This window comes from Erinaceus europaeus, chromosome 17 (genome assembly GCF_950295315.1).
Source record: "Erinaceus europaeus chromosome 17, mEriEur2.1, whole genome shotgun sequence".
NCBI classification, from domain to species: Eukaryota; Metazoa; Chordata; class Mammalia; order Eulipotyphla; family Erinaceidae; genus Erinaceus; species Erinaceus europaeus.
The window spans coordinates 24,330,457-24,350,664 of NC_080178.1; the positions used below are offsets into that span (position 1 = coordinate 24,330,457).

Sequence of the window (20,208 nt, forward strand, 5' to 3'; positions counted from 1 at the left end):
ATATAAAAGGGCATAGACTAAAATGATGAAGGCTTTTTCTCACCTCTCCAAACTTCTAAAGACAGAGAGTAGAATAATGGCTACCTAGAGGGGAAAGATAAGTGTAGATAAGAGAAAATAGAGACGTGTTAGTTATTCAATAGGTGCAAAGTCTGGATTATGCAAGATGAAGTAAATCTAGAAACCTAATGTACAAGCCAGATTAAAGGAAATCAGATCATATTGTATCTTGAAGTTATTTATCTAACTATCCCACACGTAAGCCCAAATACATACATTTGTAAAATTGAGAGGCCTGCAAGATAGCTCAGTTGGACCCAGGTTCAAATCAGGCCCCATCACACTGAAGGAATTTTCGGTACTTTGGTTTGTTTCTATCTCTCTGACTCTGTTTTTCTAACTGAAAAACGCCCACCTGAAGCAGTGAATCCAAGGGGGTGGGCAGACAGGTAAGATGATGGATGTATTAATTAACTTAATTATGATAATCATTTCACCATGTATAGGCATACCAAAACAATACATTGTAGACATTGAATAAATACAATTTCTATTTGTTTATATCTCAGAAACTACAAAAATAAATACGCGTAGAATTCAATTAAAATTAAATAAAAACAGAATTTAATTTTTCTGTTGCCCTAGATGCTTTTCAAGTGCTCAGGACCTACATAAATGACTGGTATTGAACATATTAAAATGTTAAGACATAAAATATCCCCATTGTCACAGAAACTTTCCAGTTTACTGGATAGAGCTGTTCTGGAACAATCATGATCCATTATAGTGAGAAGTATCAAAAGGCTGTCAGAGAGAAATACAAATTGGCTTCCAAGAAAAAGTGATTTGTAAACTCTGATATGTACTAACTGTGACAAGACCCCTAGTGTATGTGGACATGTACATAAGCTCACATAATCCTTGGTACATGGGAATGCTTCATCAGTGTGTACTGAATTAATGGCTGCTGTGTCATGTTTCCTAAACTGAGATGATTATTACGCATTCAAACTTTGCTATCTCTTGTTATTTTTGCTCTCTCTTTTGTTATTTAATTTCACCAGGTCACTTGAGAGAAAGTAAAGAAACAGGTAATGCCTCCTAGGCTTCTGTTCAAGGGGGAAAATAAATTAATTAATTAAAAAGCTGAAATGAGGTTAAAAAAATGAGTGCTTCGAAAATCCCAGCTCCCAAAGTAGCAAAGCTCATATATTCCAGAGATTTTTTAAGGTGTTAATTTATTTTTAAATAGGTTAAGAAATCTGGCAAAAAGTTAGGGAAGCAAAGTCTATGCTAAACAAATATAGTAGAATATTATTTTTAAGATATGAAATAATATCTTTTTTCCTCCAGATAGTTGGTTTTCTTCTTACCCACTCCTGCACTGTTCCAATTAAAGTTACTGTACTTGTCTGTGTGCCATGCCTTGGGGAGGGATGTGGAAAGTAGAGAAAAATAACTGCCATCCTACAGCTAGATTCCAAAAGTCTAAATCCTTAGGAGAAACACAAGAGTGGAGGCAGAGACAAAAGGTTTGGGAGAAATATTAGTAGCTAAAGCAATACCTACCTACCCACCCACTCAAAAAAAAAAAAAAAGATGATTTTTAAGATACAGAAGATGAGGGGGAGCAAAAGAAAAATAAGTTGGTTGAAGTACAGGAATTGGAAAGAAGACTTTGAGCTTCACCCTGGAAGGTCTAACTTCTATGGATGGAGTGTCTGTAGTGTGCATGATAATGCTGCCTCTGTGGCAAAATGGTAAATACAATTTCCCGCCCAGTGCAGCAAAACGGCATCATTTTCACTCAACAAGCCTAGAAGTGGAAGAGAGGCCAAGGGGTCCAAGGAGACCTTGCAAACAGATATTAACTTTATTCAGCTATTTCTCTGGTTCTGGTCTACTCAGACTGACCATGTAGGACAAAGGATATGCCAGAGGGTACTTTGCCTGGGCAGATTTCTAGTAGAACTAAGGCCACTACTTTTGCCATCATCATAAAACAGGACCCCAAGGGTCTCTTAACCCCTCCCTCCTCTTTCTTCCTCAGAGTCCTTCACTTAGGTGCAATACATCAAAGCCAGTTCAAGTTTCACATTGTTAATTTCTCTCTGCATCCTTATTTCTTAAGTCCCACCTATAAGTGAGATCAATCGATATCTGTCCTTTTCTTTTTGGCTTACCTCACTTAGCATGATACCTTCAAGTTCCATCCAGGATAAGACAAAAGAGATGATTTCATCACTTTTACCAGTTGAGTAGTATTCCATTGTGTATAAACACTACATTTTCTTTACCACTCATCTGTCATTAGACATCTGGGTTGCTTCCAAGTTTTAGCTATTACAAATTGTGCTACTATAAACATATGTTTAAAGCATCAAAGCAATAAAAAGAAAAATAAGATTCTGTGATACACTGGAATTCAAATCACCTATCTATGTAACCATTTACTGGTTTTCAAAAAATAAACAGTAGTTTCAGGTTGCCTCTCTCTCTCACCCTCTCGCTCTAGCTCTAGCTCTTTATTTCTTTCTCTAGATTGAAGTTTCAGAAAATGAAGAAAGCACACACAGATAGTACAAGGCGCTCTACGGTTTATTGTGCTGCTAAAAATAGTAAGAGCTCCAAGACCATACTGAGAGAATTAAAATAATGCATCATTAATCAGAAACTCCACCCCTGAAATCTATTTCCTAATGATCTGACACAGTTGAGACACTTCTGGCTTGCTGTATTAAACAAATCAAATCAGAGCACTAATTTAAAATACCTTGTTAATTTCCAGACACAATACCCCAAACTACAATGAACAAACCTGGAATATCTTTCTATTTTAATTGTATCCACAGTCATTTCATGGCTTTAAACGCCTAGAAAGAGAGTAGGAAAATGATATTTTAGGCTGATCCCTAATTTTCAGACATTTAGAAGAATATCTAAAAACTCCCTAACGCTTCCAGTTGTCTAATGGATTAAGATGTTCCCTGATGGGTTTTTAATGAATCAAATGGAAACTTTAAGCACCAGAGGTTAGAACAGCTTTTGTAAAAGTTTTTAAGAGTAGTAGTGCATCTGGGCAACAATGGGAATGTGGGGAAATCTTTGATGATACAATTAAATACTAAAAGGAATTGGATAAGCTAATGCAACTGCATTTGCATGTAACTAGAATTACATGTGAAAATATGCATTTAGGTTTAAGTAATTAACTGTACAAATGAGGCAGGCAGTCCTCACTTTAATAATAGTCTTTAATGAAAGAAGGGCATAGATTTCATGAATAGCAAATGGAATGTGTCAACTTTGCATTACACTGGAAGGGGAGAGAGCAGATGATCCTATCTGAAGTTAGCTTAAAGGCTGTATTAGCAATATTGTCCCACAGGGCTCATGCTAGCACACTTAGAAAGGCCCTGCTGTCACTCTCCCAAAATACTCAATAATTATTAATCAAGGAGCCTGGTCTCGCATTTCATTTTTCACTGGGTCTCATTAATTCTATAACTGTTCTTGTCTTTACCTGCATAAAGTATATTAACTAAAACAGTATTGACTGTTTGATATGTAGAATGTAACAGTTTATAAAACCATGCCTTTATTCTCTATTTCTTGTAACTCCTACCTAGACTGATTTTTTAAATTAATTGTACTTATTTATTTATTTATCCCCTTTTGTTTCCCTTGTTGTTTTATTGTTTTAGCTATTATTATTATTGTTGCCATCATGCTTGGATAGGACAGAGAAATGGAGAGAGATGGGGTAAGACAGAGAGAGGCAGAGAAACATAGACACCTGCAGACCTGCTTCACCCCTTGTGAAGCGACTCCCCTGCAGGTGGGGAGTCAGGGCTGGAACAGGGATCCTTATGCTGGTCCTTGCGCTTTGCACCACCTGTGCTTAACCCGCTGCGCTACAGCCCGACTCCCTTCTAGATGATTTTTTTTTTATCCAACCAGCTTGTAAAAGACACATGAAAAACTGTGAATAAACATGCATACATACAAGCAGATAGCTAAGAAAGTACTGATTATGCAGTTTTGTATTTATCATTCAGCATAATATCAGAACAATTCCACACATGTTTAAAGGTTTTCTGAGAATAGGATTCTTTAATAAGTATATAACATTTTAAATGATGGCTAGAGTTTAGTAGCTTGCTTAAGATAGTACCACATCTGCGTTGTCATGCACATGCCACATCGGAGTCTTGATTCTCAAGGCACTGGAGGAAGCATTCTCCCTCTGCCTCCCTCCCTCTGTTCCTCTCTATTTTAAAAATATTGGAGTCAGGGCAATGAAGCTTTAGCCACAACAACAACAACAACAACAACAAAAATAAATGTGTTCATTTATACTTTTTTCCCTGATTTACTATTTTAAATTACTAAAAGAGAAATTATAGGGTAAAAATGATACAAAAGTAAAAAAGGGGGGTGGGCGATGACATGACTGGTTAAGCACACATAGTACAAAGCACAAAGACCTGAGAAAAAATCCAGGTTCAAGCCTCTGCTCCCCACCTACAGTGGAAAGTTTCATGAGAGCGGTAAAGCAGATCTCCAAGTGTTTCTCTCTCTCTCTCTCTTTCTCTCTCACTCTACTTCCCCTCTCCTCTCAGTTTCTCTCTGTCTTATCTAATAAAAAATGGCTGCCAGGTGCAGTGGATTCCTAGTGCCGGTGGCACTCAGCTCCAGTGATAACCCTGAAGGAAAAATTCAAAAGAAAACAGAAAATAAGAAGAAGTGAGGGTGGGAGGGAGCAAAGAAGGAAGCATAAAGAGAGAAAGAACTGGGGGAAAAGAGGATAGAGAGAGACATGAAATAGGAAAGGAATAGAGAATAAGAGATGAGGAGGAAAGGAAGAATGAAAGCTAGAAAAGTGAGGGAAGAAAGAATAGGCAGTGAGATGGAGGGGATAAAAGAAGATGACAAGGAAAAGATGGAAAAGGAAAAATAAAAAAGAAAGTTGTCTAAGAAAAAGTGTATGTGGTGCCCTAGAACACCAAGCTATCTGCTTTTGTTTCTAACAGGAGGGGAAGATCTCTCTTGAGCATCAAGTCTACAATTGCAAAGAATGTAGTCAGCAAAAATGGTACTCAACTCAAACTTCCTTACCCTTTTGAAAATATAATTTTGGCTACATTTATTTATTTATTTATTTTTAATTGATTTATTGCCTCCAGGGTTATCGCTGGGGTTCTGTGCCAGCACTATGAATCCACTGCTCCTGGAGGCTAGAAGGGAAAGACAGTGGGGGCAGAGAAAGATACCTACAGACCTGCTTCACTGCTTGTGAAGCGACCCCCATGCAGGTTGGAGTCAGAGGCTGGAAGTGTGATCCTTATACTGGTCCTTGTGCTTTGTGTCATGTGTTTATAACCCACTGTGCTACCTCCCACCCCCCCTTTATTTATTCTTATATTTGATAGGAGAAGAATTGAAAAGGGATGAGGAGGTGGAGAGGAAGAGATACCTGCAGCACAACTTCATCACTGATAAAGCTTGATGCCTGCAGATGGGGAACTGTGACTTGAGCCAGGGTTCCTTGAGCATGATAATATGTGAACTCAACTAAGTCTACAACTGCCCAGCCACCTTCCTTTCCTTTTAATAGAAAATAAATGTTGGTCCAGGAGGTGACGCAGTGGACGAGGCATGAGGGCTCTAGTTCAATCCTCCACAGCACATGTATCAGAGGGCTGTCTGCCTGCCTCTCTCTCTTTCTGTCTTCCTCCCTCTCTTTCCTATAATTTCTCATGAATAAATAAATAAATAAGAAATTTTAGAAAGGAAGGAAGGAGGGAAGAAAGGAAGGAAGGAAGAAGATAAATGCAGCAGGGGAACCCGGTGATGAGGCACCTAGATGTGTGCACATGTTACAATGTGAAAGGGCCCGGGTTTGAGCCCCTGGTCCCCACCTGCAAGTGGTGAATCAGGGCCGCAGTCGTCTCTCTATCTCCCTCTCTATCTCCCCCTTCTCTCTCTATTTCTGGCTGTTTTTATCCAATCAATAAATAAAGATTTTTTTTTTAGAAAAGAAAGAAAATAAATGCAGCAAATATCAAACTACACTGTGAACTCCGAATTGCACTTGGATATGACCACTAGGTTATTACTATTATGAGCTATTGCTCATACGTCTTGAGAAAGAGAAATGAGCACATCCCTGGGCCATTGCCTCAGCTTTTCCTTCACCTAAGTTCTGTATTCCCCCTAATCTTCATCCATCAGCTTCCTTCCTGCCAAATAAGATTCATATCAAAGATAACCTGATGAGAATTTCCCTGACCACCCAATAGTAAAATCAACAGCACCTCTATCTGACTTTCTTCTAGTATTTATTCTAAAAATTTAAAATGATACACACTGTAAGATTTTCTTTTATTTTCCCTTTTGTTACCCTTGTTGTTTTTTACTGTTGTTGTAGTTATTGTTGTTGTTGTTGATGTCATCATTGTTAGGACAGAAAGAAATGGAGAGAGGAGGGGAAGACAGAGGGGGAGAAAAGACACCTGCAGACCTGCTTCACCGCCTGTGAAGTGACTTCCCTGCAGGGGGACTCGGGGGCTAGAACCAGGATCCTTAACACCAGTCCTTGCACTTTACACCAGGTGCACTTAACCAGCTGCGCTACTGCCTGAATCCTATTGTAAACTTTTTTTTAATTTGTTTCCATTATCGTTACTTATTTATTGGATAGAAGCAGCGAGAAATTGAGAGGAATGGGGGCATAGAGAGGGAAAGAGACAGAAAGATACTTGCAGCCCTGCTTCACCACTTGCAAAGCTTTCCCCCTGCAGGTGGGGACAGGGGACTTGATCCTGTGTCCTTGAGGATTGTAACATGTGCGCTCAGCCAGGTGTGGCCACCGGCCAGCCCCTCCATTGTAAGATTTTTAAAAATATTTATTTATTTTCCCTTTTGTTGCCCTTGTTGTTTTTTATTATTGTTGTAGTTATTACTATTGTTGTTGATGATGTCATTTTTGTTGGCTAGGACAGACAGAAAATGGAGAGAGGAGGGGAAGACAGAGAGGAGGAGAGAAAGACAGACACCTGCAGACCTGCTTCACTGCCCGTGAAGCGACTCCCCTGCAGGTGGGGAGCCGGGCTCGACATTGTAAGATTTTAAAGAGATTTCAACTCCATAGTCTTCTAAGTTCAGCAACAATACAGATAAATACCATCTGGAACATGAAAACAGAGTGTTTCATTTTAAACTGATTTGGGATGAGATTATAGATTTTATGTGAATATTGCTCAGATGAGATTTCATTCTGTTTGAACTAGCTAGTCATGAGATGCAGCCATTTTGCTGTGCTGACAGTATCTTCTTTTGTTTTAAAATATTTATTTATTCCCTTTTGTTGCCCTTGTTGACTTTTATTGTTGTGGTTACTTTGTTGATGTTGTCATTGTTGGATAGGACAGAGAAAAATGCAGAGAGGAGAGGAAGACAGAGAGGGGGAGAGAAAGTCACCTGCAGACCTGCTTCACCACTTGTGAAGCGACTCCCCTGCAGGTGGCGAACCCCGGGGCTGGAACCTGGATCCTTAGCTGGTCCTTGCTCTTTGTGCCACATGTGCTTAACCCGCTGCTCTACTGCCTGACTCCCGCTGACAGTATCTTCTTTTGTCTTAAACAGTCTTTTCTATCTGGATATGACAGTAACTTCTTTTGTCTTATACAACCCTTTCTATCTGGATAATTATTTACCTAATATTTTAATTTCAGTTAAATCCTTTTAAATAGTATTGTAAGAAGTGACATGTGACCTAAAAGAATTTACAGTAGAAATACAATTATTTGATCAAATAGAATACGATAGAATTCTTTCTTTTAAATATTTTTACTTATTTATTTTCCTTAGAGAGATCAGAGTACTACCCAAATCTGGCATACTGTAGGTTGGGGAATTAAACCTGTGACACCCTAGGGTCCTGGGCATAACAAATGAGTGTAACTGTGTGCTACCTCTTCACTCTTCATAGACCTAGAGTTTGTTGTTGTTGTTGTCGTCGGTTTGCTCTTTTTTTTTTTTTTTTTAACTAGAAAAGTCCTCAGTGGCTTATGTTTTGTCAGGAATTGAACTTGCCTAGAATTCTTTTAAAACCACTCCTTATCAGATCACCTCCTTGACTTGTCTTTTTTTTTCTCTTTTTTGCCTCCAGGGTTATCAATGGGGCTCAGTGCCTGCACTATGAATCCACTGCTCCTGGAGGCCATTTTTCCCATTTTGTTGTCTCTTGTTGTAGTTGTTATTGTTATTGTTGTCATAGCTGCAGTTGTTGTTGGATAGGACAGAGAGAAATCGAGAGAGGAGGGGAAGACAGAGAGGAGGAGAGAAAGACACCTGCAGACCTGCTTCACCACTTGTGAAGCGAGTCCCCTACAGCTGGGGAGCCAGGGGTTCAAACCAGTATCTTTACACTGGCCCTTGCACTTTGCGCCATGTGCACTTAACCCGCTGAGCCATCACCCAGCTCCCTTGACTTGTCTTTTTGTGATATTCACAAGTGACTAAATAAGTTCAAAATATGTAACTCTCCTTTAAAACAAATGCCACAGAAATTGCATCGAATATATTTTTCTACATTCTTAAACCAAAGTTGTCAATCTTTTGTAAGCTAGAGCCTCATAAGATAGGAGACAAAAGAGTGAGTTAAGTTAGTGACTTTCCAGGACCCCATAGTTCCATATTCTAGCACATTATTTTATGCATATACTCATGAGAGAGATTTATCAGATACCATAAAATGTAGAAATTATGGTTAGCCCCACCATGCAATGTAATTAATGACATGACCTACTAACTCAACCTGAAAAATAGGAAAACCATATAAGCATATAGTAACATACTAATAAAAATGACTTTCTTTTGTCAGTTAATGAGAATTATTCTCTGCAGCATACATACATTTGGTAATCATTTGACTCTTTTTAATAACTTATTTATTTATTCATGGAGGACAAGGAGGAAAGCAGGCATGAACCACAATGGTAGGGTGTTAATGCTTTTTATGTCCCTATTCCATGATATGACAGACAGTCCTTCACTAAGCGTTTAATAGTATACATCCAACATTTAAAAGAACAGAGTGAGATATAAATCACTTAAAATAAATCTACTTTTCATTCATCTTTTCAGGGCAAGTTTATACGTAATCAATTATCCATTACATTTTAAGAGAAAAAAAAAGCATTTAGTTAATAAGAGATCTTTTGATTGTGAAGGTTAAGATTCTTTAAGCTGAATGTATAAAGTAACATTTTAGTTAAATTGTATGCCTTTAAAGCAAATTTATGACATAAAATATGAGTTTGCATGTAACAGTGCCTTTTTCTTCTAATTAACAGTGCCTTTTTCTTCTAATTAGCAGTTATGGGACATGATTGTGAATTATCATATAAGATAGAGTCATAACACTGTGTAAAGATTTCGCAGAAAGCTAATAATTATCTAATAACAGATAACTCTGACATCACTGTAGTCAATTACAAGATGGACAAAACCACAGCATAATAGTATTTAGCAGCTGGATGTGACCTTAGTAATCATTTGGTGCAGTTAATTTGAGGAACAAATGAGGTCCTAATATGTTAAGTGATGAGGTCATGACTGTGTGGCTAATTGTCAGAAAAGACTGAAATTGAACTCTGATCCCCAAATCATAACCATACCCCTCTTGACTGTGCCCACTAAAAACTTTAGAGATGAGAATAAGTCTAAATGAATCTATGTGTTCAAGAACTATTTTGATGAAATAAAATTGATTCTTCTGCTTCAAAGAATGAAACATATATCAATACACAGTATAATTTAAGAAATAAATGTATCCAATAACCCCAGTATCAATTAAAATGATAACTGCCTCTAAAGCAATGATCTCTAAAATATGAGAGATAGAGATATTTTTTACATTTTCATAATTCTCTGTATTTTATGTAATTTATGACACAACCATATTTATAGACAAACAAATATTGCCTCAATATTTCATAATGGATAAAGCATTAGTATTAAAGAAAAATATTAAAATTTGTATTTTCAAACTATAAGAAATATATAATTTATTAAAATATATTCTTATAATAGGGGAACATTATACTACTACTTCCCAAAACATTACATAATTACCAAAGGTCTGTTAAGGTGACTGATATGGCCCCTAGATTCTATTCTAGTGTGAGTGTAGGAGCAGGCTTCCCCATACCCACAAATAGTTCTCACATCAGTCAGGCACCTGAAAGCTCAACACTATTCTAACACTATATATCCAAAGATAGCACCAGGTGCTAAAAACTGAGGACTCATTCTCCCAAGGGTACTTTCCTCTTCAGATGTCAGCCATAAGATCAGGCTTTTATTATCCCTGCTTCTGACCAACTGGTCACAGACTGAATTTCTTATGACCCCCTCCTCATTCATGATAAATTTGCTAGATATCGGGGCTGGGCAGTGGTACACCCAGTTATGCACACATAGTACTATGTTAAAGGACCTAAGCAAGGATCTGGGTTTGAGTCCCCTGATCCTCAGCTGCAGGAGGGACTCTTCACAATTGGTGAAGCTGGTCTGAAAGTGTCTGTCTTTCTCTCTCCCTCTCTGTCTCCCCAACCTCTCACAATTTCTCTCTGTCCTGTATAAAATGGTAATAAGTTAAAGTAAAATAAATTTGCTAGATGTCATCCATGGACTTTCAGTGGCAGATTCATTACACAGACTATTACTCAGGAACAGACCACTGAAATGTGCACAGGTAAGGTTTGAGGAAAGGATTCTGGATTTTTTTTTCCCCCTCCAGGGTTATTGCTGGGCTCGGTGCCTGCACCTTGAATCCACCGCTCCTGGAGGCCATTTTTTCCCCCTTTTGTTGCCCTTGTTGTTCTACCCTCGTTGTGGCTATTATTATTGCCATGTTGATGTTGTTTGTTGTTGGATAGGACAGAGAGAAATAGAGAGAGGAGGGGAAGACAGAGAGGGAGAGAGAAAGATAGACACCTGCAGACCTGATTCACCGACTGTGAAGTGACTCCCCTGCAGGTGGGGAGCCGGTGGCTCGAACCGGGATCCCTATGCTGGTCCTTGCGCTTTGCGCCACATGCGCTTAACCCACTGCGCCACCGCGCCACCGCCCCACCCCCTAGGATTCTGGATTTTCATACCTTCTCTAGGACAGCCATTCTTTCCATATAATCTTGTATTCTCCAAACCCTACCCTTTTGGGGATTTGTGGGAGCTTCATTGCTTAGGCATAGTTGATAAAATTACTGATCACGGGTGACTGATTCAACTTCTAACCACGACCACATTCCATAAGCAGGGGCTAGTGAAAATTGAAAGTCCCAAGTCTGCAATCATATGGTTGGTTTCTCTGGTACTCCCACTCATAGGTGTTTCCAAAAGTCCCCCAAATATTACAAGAGATTTTTTTTCCAGAGCTCTGCTTAGTTTTGGCTAATGATGGTACTTAGAATTGAACCTGGAACCTCTGATGCCTCAGACATAAAAATTGTTTTTGAATAACCATTGTACTGTCTCTGCTGTCTTGGATATACTCTCAACACTGAAAATTCTAGGAAACTGGGAACTAAGAGATGTGGATGAAAGCCAAATATGCCTGAAAATATAGGTCAATTCATTGCCTATGTATATACATTTCTAAAAAAATAATTAATAATAATAGTAATAATAATATCACAATTGCCTGAATTAAAATAGGTGGGAAAATGCTTTGGATATGCTGTATACCCTCTATCCAATTTGATGACTCACACTATAGGCTAACTCTGAGGCACATTATAGTATAGAAAATAAAATTAATTTAATGCAGCATTTCCCTAACTTACTTGACTAAAGCCTTGTTATGAGGTTCATGGTATACTTATTAAATAAAATTTAAGAGAACACAATTATGAAACCTCAAATGTGAAATACCCAAGTTTATACACACTATTAAATATATCACTTTAACTGTATCTTATATTCTCACAGGTATAATAAAAATCATTCCATTACATCTCAATAGCAGGACTATTTGCATTCATTATCAAACTTTATTTCTGTCCCAGTATACAGTATAAATAATGTGATCTAAATTTTTATTTTCATTTAGGCAGTTCTCAGTTCACAAACCATAGGAAATTCTCCTGTTTCTTAGATGATGAAATCTAGAACTAGAAAACATAACAGGCATATCACAGACAAAGAAATTATAGCAGTTATCAAGAACCTTTCACACAATCTGGCTCAGATGGTTTTACAAACAAATTCTACAAAACCTTCAAGAAAATGTTAACGTCTATACTTTTAAAGCTCTTTCAAAATAGTGAAGGTACAGAAATACTCCCTTCCACCTTCTATGATATAAATATCACCCTGATACCAAAAGCAGATAGGGACACAGCAAAAAAAAAAAAAAAAAACTGCAGAGCAATAGCTCTGATGAATACAGATGTTAAAATATTGAACAAAAATCTACCCAACTGGACACAGCAGGTTATTTAAAATAGTGTATATTATGATCAAGTGGGATTTCACTCAGGGATGCAAAACTGGTTCACTATACAAAAATAAATGAATATGATCCACCACATCAATAAGAGAAAAACCAAAAGCAAATGTTTGCCTCAGTAGATGTAGAGAATGTCTTTGACAAAATCCAACATCCCTTCATGATCAAAACACTACGAAAATGGGAATAGATGAAAAACTCCTTAAGATAGTGGAGTCCGAATACAACAATCTACAGCCAACATCATACTCAAAAGTGAGAATCAAAGTCTTCCTACTTAGATGAGATATCAGACAAGGCTGCCTACTATCACTATTTTACTATCACTATCACTATCACTATCACAGGAAAAGTAGCAACAACAAATGCTGCAGAGGTTGTTGGGGATAAAGAAAACCTCCTGAACTACTGGTGGGAATGCAAAATGTTCTAACCTTAATGGATAGCAGTCTGGACAACTCTTAGAAGTCTAGAAATGGACCTACCCTAGGACCCAGTAATTCCTCTCCTGAAGATATAGCCTAAGGAATAAAATACATCCAGCAAAATTAATAATATCTAAAACCTGGAAGTAAACTAGGTGTCCATCAATAGATGAGAAGCTAAGAATATTGTGGTATATATACACAGTGGAATTACTACTCAGCTATTAAGAATGATGAATTTAGGGGCCAGGTGGTGGCGCATCTGGTTAAGCACACACATTACAGTGCACAAGGACCTGGGTTCAAGCCCCTGGCTCCCACCTTCAGGGGGAAAGCTTCACAAGTGGTGAAGCAGGGCTGCACGTGTCTGCCTCACTCCCTCTCTATCTCTTCCGCCCTTCTCAATTCCTCTCTGTCTCTATACAATAATAATAAATAAATAAAAATATTTTAAAAGAAATTAAAAGAATTATGAATTTAGGAGGTGGGGTGGTAGGGCACCAAGTTAAGTGTACATGGTGCAAAGTTCAAGGACCAGCGTAAAGATCCTGGTTCGAGCCCCCGACTCCCCACCTGCAGGGGGGTCACTTCACAAGTGGTGAAGCAGGTCTGCAGGTGTCTATCTTTCCCTCTCTCTGTATTCCCCTCCTCTCTTGATTTCTCTCTGTCCTATCCAACCATAACAGCAGTAACAACAATGATAAACGATAGGGGCAACAAAAGGGGAAAAAATAGCCTCCAGGAGCAGTGGATTCCAAGCACCAAGCCCCAGGGATAACCCTGGAGGCAAAAAAAAAAAAGGTGAATTTACTTTCTTCACCTCATCTTCAATAGAGACTGCAGGAATCATGTTAAGTTAAATAAACCAGAAATAAAAGCATGGGTATGGGATAATCCCACTGATAGGCATAAGTTGAGAAATAAAAACAAAGAACATAGACTGAGTTTTCTGTATTGCAGCAAAGTAAAGGACTCTGGGAGTTCAGTGGCTTTCAGGTCCTGGTGCATGATGCCAGAGGAGGATCTAGGCTGGGGGTGAGAGTATTTTGCAGAAAACAGAGAAACCTCACACATGGACCAACAACTGTACCAACTACAGACCATTACCCCCCCCCAAAAAAAAGTAATACATCTTTATCAGAAATCCTGTATTCATTCACAAATAAAAATAGTTCTTTTATTTTGTTATCAGTAACAATGATATAATATTTCAAGACAGTAAACGCACAGAAATCCTGGAGCACAGACTCTAACAGCAATACAAGATAAAACCAAATTGTGTGTATGTGTGCATTCTCCTGAAAGCTGTTTGGTACACTTACTTTTTCTTCTTTAGAACCAGATGTTAATATCAATATACATTATTTAAACTATCAAAGAAAGACCTTGAAATAATTTTAAAATAGGTTGTAGAGCTCAATGCTTTTTAATACTTTATTATTTTTATTTGCAGGAAGACTTCTTATAAAGTGAACCTGCATATTTAGCATGATTTAGAAAACGAAATAAATCTTATATGGTCCCAGAAGTGTTGAATTGAGCAGCAAATGTGATATACATTCTGCTCTGATCAGTGTGCGGTTGTCAGCTGAGCCAACTGTGTTTCTTCTCTGAATTAAGTGATATATACAGGTATATCTAAGCATTCAGAAGACCATAAAGATCTCCAAAGGCTACTTCTTGGAAGAAGAAGAGAACTTGTTTGGAAATGAGTAATAATATTGGCCACAGAGTAGGACACCTGTCACTCTTTTACTCTTGAGAGGGACGGACGTTTGCACTCTAACATGCACAGAGGCACAGAGATCTAGCAATAAACCTCCTGGTCTTCAACAAGAAGCTGTGAAGTAGAATCACCAAGCTGATGTCCTTTTATTTCTTCTTTCCCAGTTTAAATCTCATGATCAATCATTGCCTTTAACCCCCCTTTAAGTTTACCTTCAGCCACTTTATCCCTTTTCACTCATAAATGTTTGACAACGCCACAAAGTAATTGCCTGCAGTTAATGAGGTTAGTGAATCGCTCACTACATAGGCTGGTTAGTTTTAACCTAGTGAAAATGAATCTCAGCAGGGGACCTGAGTTTGAAAATAATTACATTACTTTCCTTAATCCAGTCATTCTCTCACTCTCTTATTTAATACCTCTATCTTTCTCAATTTTTCTACATATCCTCTCCCAAAGTCATTCTCATCTGATGAAGTTGCTTCTCACTGGATTCTAAAATGAAAACAATCAAAAAGGGGAGAAATTCTTTTCCCATATTCCTACCACTATACTTACCCACCTACCATCCTCTGGACTACCACCACCCACCCTCCCACAGAGCCTCACAGATAAATGAAGTGTACTTTTGTTACGAACTGAAGCTTCTACTTATGTATAGGCTTACTCACTCACTCAAGAAATTCTCCTGCATTCTCCTTTATTATCATTTTTTCCTCTGTATGTTCCCATCCAGACCATGTTCCATATAGAACCAATTATAGGAGCCATACCTTCCATTTTCAGTAACCCATGTGGAATTTTGCTCTATAATCCCAGAGGAATAAAGAAAAGGATATTTTCCAATGGAGGGATGGGATACGGAGCTCTGGTGGTGGGGATATATGAGATTATATCCCTTTGAGCCTACAATATTATCAATCATTATTAAATAATATAAAAATAAAATAAAAGATGCAATTTTTCTGCCTTAATTTTCTCAGTGCCCACAAAATACTACATATTCCTTTTTTAACAAAGGCTTTTAAAAAATAGTTTATTTATTTACTTCATAAGAGGGAGAGAGGGAGAGAGGGAGTGAGAGAAAAAGAGAGAGAAAGAAAGAAGACAGAGCACTGCTCATTTCTGATTTACAGTGTGGGGATTGAACCTGGGAGTTCAGTGTCTTAAGCTAGAAAATTTTGAATGAACATTATGCTATCTCCCCAGCCCAGCCCAGTACCACATAACTCATAACAATGTTTTAGAGATGACTAAAGGAGGAGGAGACCCTAAACAATAACAACAATAACACCAATCCCTTGACTAAGAAACTGGGATCATCATGGAATTTGAAATATTTAAAGTGAATACAAAACTGCTTCAGCAATGCAGACAATTAAATGTGTTGTTGGCAGTGATGCTTTACATTAAACATGTTTCCTGAAATCTTACATGACACATAAACCTCCATTGAGTATGTACTGACTGTTTTTGCCAATGATGCAATCACAGTATGGCTGGCGGAGGGTCCTACAGTTTTTGATAATTCAAGGAAAGGGGAATATGAATGATCAGAGATGCTGAGTTATCCACAAACAGATCTATTTCTAGTCTGTTTTCCAGTGGTCTATCCAACCTCATTTGAAAATGTAAAAGAAAAGACAGAGCTTGAGATAACTTTCCACTACCCAAAGATTCCTTTCCTGCTGGTTGGGACCCAAACTGATCTCAGCTATGATACCACTACTACTAAAAACCTTGCTAAGGACAAAGGTAAGTCCATCACTCTAGAGACTGCTGAAATGCTGGCCTGTGACCTGGATGCTGTCAAGTCTGGGGAGTGTTCTGTACTCATGTAGAAAGAAGTACAGAATGTATTTGATGATGCTACACTAGCTTCCCCCAGCTCCCCACCTGCATGGGGGCGCCTCAGAAGCAGTGAAGCAGGTCTGCAAGTGTCTATCTTTTTCTCTCCCTCTCTACTTCCCCCTCCCCTCGCAATTTTTTTCTGTTCTATTCAATAAAAACTTAAATTATTTTTAGTGGAAAAAATAGCCACTAGGAGCAGTGGAATCATAGTGCAGGCACCGAGCCCCAGCAATAATCCTGAAGAGGGAAAACAAAACATTTAGGAGAAAGGGTCCAAGGGGTAACACATGTGGTAAAGGAGACATGCTAAAATGTGAAAGGACCCAGGTTCAAACTCCTGATCCCCAACAATAAAAAGAGAGATTCCCAAGTGGTGAAATAGTGCTGCAGGTCTTCTTTCTCTCTCCTTCCCCTTCCCTCTTGATACCTCTTAGTCTTAAATAAAAAAGAAATAAAAAATAAAGTGTAACCTATCTGTTCACTGTCTTGGCCACATTTCAGATCTCCTTCTGTTTTCCTTACTGTTCTGTTTCTTTAGTACTAATAATGCACTTTGTTTTTATTGGAAGGTTAATAGTTTATAGTACAGTTGTCACATGGGTACAGTTTTCCATCACGCCATGCTAAATGTCAACAAAACATTTTCACCTCCAGATTATGTCTTTTTCTATTATCATGTAGTAGGACGTGAAAGCCTTCCTATTACACTAAATCTCTCTCTCTCTCTCTCTCTCTCTCTCTCTCTCACACACACACACACACACACACACACACACACACACAACTGCTGCCTTCCTCCTTTGTAAACTACATCAAACTAGTCTAAGTTTTATTTCATATTTTCTCCTTTCTGTTCTTGTTTCTAAAGTTCTGCCCATGAGTGAGATCATTCCATATTCATCCATCTCCTTCTGGCTTATCTCACTTAACATGATTCCTTCAAGCTCTTTTATTATTATCTGCCATCTCATCATTTCTCATTATTATCTGTCTTCTCTGTTAGAATTTAAGGTCATTGAGGACAGGAATCTTTGCTGTTCAGTTCACTATTGTAATCCTAACATCAGAAATAAGACAGCATATATTAAGTGTTCAGTATATGTTTCTCAGTGATAACATGTATAAAGTAATAAGAAAACTGCTCTATTTACTTTCTGATATTATTACTTTGTATTACAAGGAGCTGAACTGCTGTAGGCAAACATTTTCAGGTAGAGGGAGGGGCAGAGGGGAAGATAAACAAGAAGGAGGGAGGGAGAGAGTGAGGGGGAGAGAGAGAGAGAGAATAGCACACAAAGCTTCCTTTAGAACACTGGGACCTGACTAGATCCTGAGTCAGGAGTAGAACAAAGTGAGTATGCTATCTAAACAAGCTATCTTGCAACAGTGAAAGCAGGTTCCTTACACCCGCCCTTTGTCTCAGTAGATTACTCCTTTGTTCTGAATCATCTCTGCACCTGCATGTATCTTTAATATATGGCTTTCACTGCCCTCCACCTTCTGACCCATTGAAGGATTTATACACAGTTTCTCTTTGTACCTCAAAAAAAGGCTGTAGCTGGTACTCAGGTGTATTCAATTAACATTTGTCAAACTAAAAATTTTATGAAGAATTATTTTCTTTTGGAAATTTAATAGTTATGTGATAGAAAGTTGGGGAAATCTCAGAGTTTGAAAAAAATGTAACAGTATATCTATCACTGAGTCAGGCCAAAATTGTGGTATACATTTTTTGCAACTGTATTTTCAATGAAATGTTTAGATGTGTGTTTAACTTTTCATCTATATTCATACTTATAAATACCTCTGTATACTGAGTATTATCACTTAGTGATGAACATTAACATGCAATTTCATATTGCTTTCACTCAGTACTTCACATTTCATCAAAAAGTGAAACAAAATAATCACATTTGGCTATAGATCAGTGTTTAGGTTATTTCCAACTTGTTAAGACAAAAATTTTAAAGGGCACCACTCCAGCTATTCAACAGAAATAGGCGACATTCTTGACTATGTTGCACTACATCAGGGAGTTGCCAAATTTTCCAGTTAATTTAATAAATGACACTCTCTGAGTCTCACAGCATGAGAGTATGGACTTAATTTGATGGCAAATGAATGAAGATAGAAGGTGCCCCATTCCTCAAAGGAAGAGAGGTTTTAGAATAAGATTTCAAAAGCAATTTTCAACAAAACCTTTTGTATTACTTTCAGAAGAAATTCTTCCTGTTATTCAAAAGTGGTCTCAAGTATTTACAAAGGATCAGGTTGCTTTGCATATTAAGAAAATGTGCTTCCAAGACACCCTTTTACCCTCAACAGGTCTTTCTATGCCAAAAGGACCAACTGACTTGTGACCTTTATTGTTTGACACAAGGGTCATATTCATTACAGATTCAGGCTCTTGGGGCAGCTGTTAACTGAACTTCCTGCAGAAAACTGCCTACACAACTCTTCTTCTTATCTTCTCCCTTTTCTCTCTCTTATCTCTCTCTCTCTCTCTCTCTTTTTAATCTTGTCATACACTTCTTCTTTCTTCTTTGCCTTTCTGAATTTGTGAATTACTTTGGGGAAGAAATATGACTCAGAGTGGATTCTCTAGGTGTGCATCTCTGTTCTAGTTCCCTATCCCCTCTTGTTACCCCTAGAATATACACCGGATAGTAGATTTGCATAACTGTCTATTCTTGCTATCCTCTCTTTCTTTTCTCTTTCTTCACTGGGATTTGGTTACTATTTTTTCACGGACTGGAGAAATTGTTTGGCTAACTGGTAACGATTAAACTACTTCAATACTACTTCAGTTGCTACTGTAATTCTGGAGGTTGGTGAATGCAGTTGTCATAAAGGTATTTAGTACAGTGTTACTTGTACTCAAGACACAACAACTGAGGAACAACAGAGCATAAAAAAAGAGAGAGAAACACATAAATAAAAAAATGGGTAGATTAAAAACAAATAAAACTGCTACCCCAATGAATGAAGACAAGAGCCCAGAAGAAACTACAAATCAGCCAGAAGTAACCATAGATAAGAAAAGTATGCAAGCAATAATAAACTTATTAATCCCAGAAATGAAAACAACATTGGAGGAAAGGAATGGCAGTATTAGGGAAACAACAGTTGAGACCCCCAAGGAAAATACTGATTATCTTCAGGCAATTAGAGAACTGAAAGCTGAAATAGCTGTAATGAAGAAAGAAGCTGAGGCAAGGGAAAGCAGACTAACAGAAGCAGAAAACAGAATTATTCAGACAGAGGATGAGTTAGAGAAAACTAAGAAAGAGGTGAAAGAGCTTAAAAAGAGATTGAGAGACACTGAAAACAACAACAGAGACATATGGGATGATCTCAAAAGAAGTAACATTCGTATAATTGGCCTGCCAGAGGAAGAAAGAGAGGAAGGGGAAGCAAACATTCTAGAGGAAATAATAGAAGAAAACTTCCCCGACCTGAATAACAGAAAGGATATCAAGGTTCAAGAGGCCCAGAGAGTACCAAACAGAATCAACACAGACCTGAAGACACCAAGACACATCATAGTCACAATGAGAAGAAGTAGGGATAAAGAAAGGATCCTAAAGGCTGCAAGAGAGAAACAAAAAGTCACATACAAGGGAAAACCCATAAGATTATCTGCAGACTTCTCCACTCAAACTCTAAAAGCCAGAAGGGAGTGGCAAGAT

At 38.0% G+C, this 20,208-nt stretch overlaps 1 pseudogene; it reads left to right on the forward strand.

Annotated features, from left to right (window-relative positions):
- Positions 1–16,036: 16,036 nt before the first annotated feature.
- On the forward strand, positions 16,037–18,879 carry LOC132533696 (cell division control protein 42 homolog; annotated as a pseudogene).
- Positions 18,880–20,208: the final 1,329 nt, after the last annotated feature.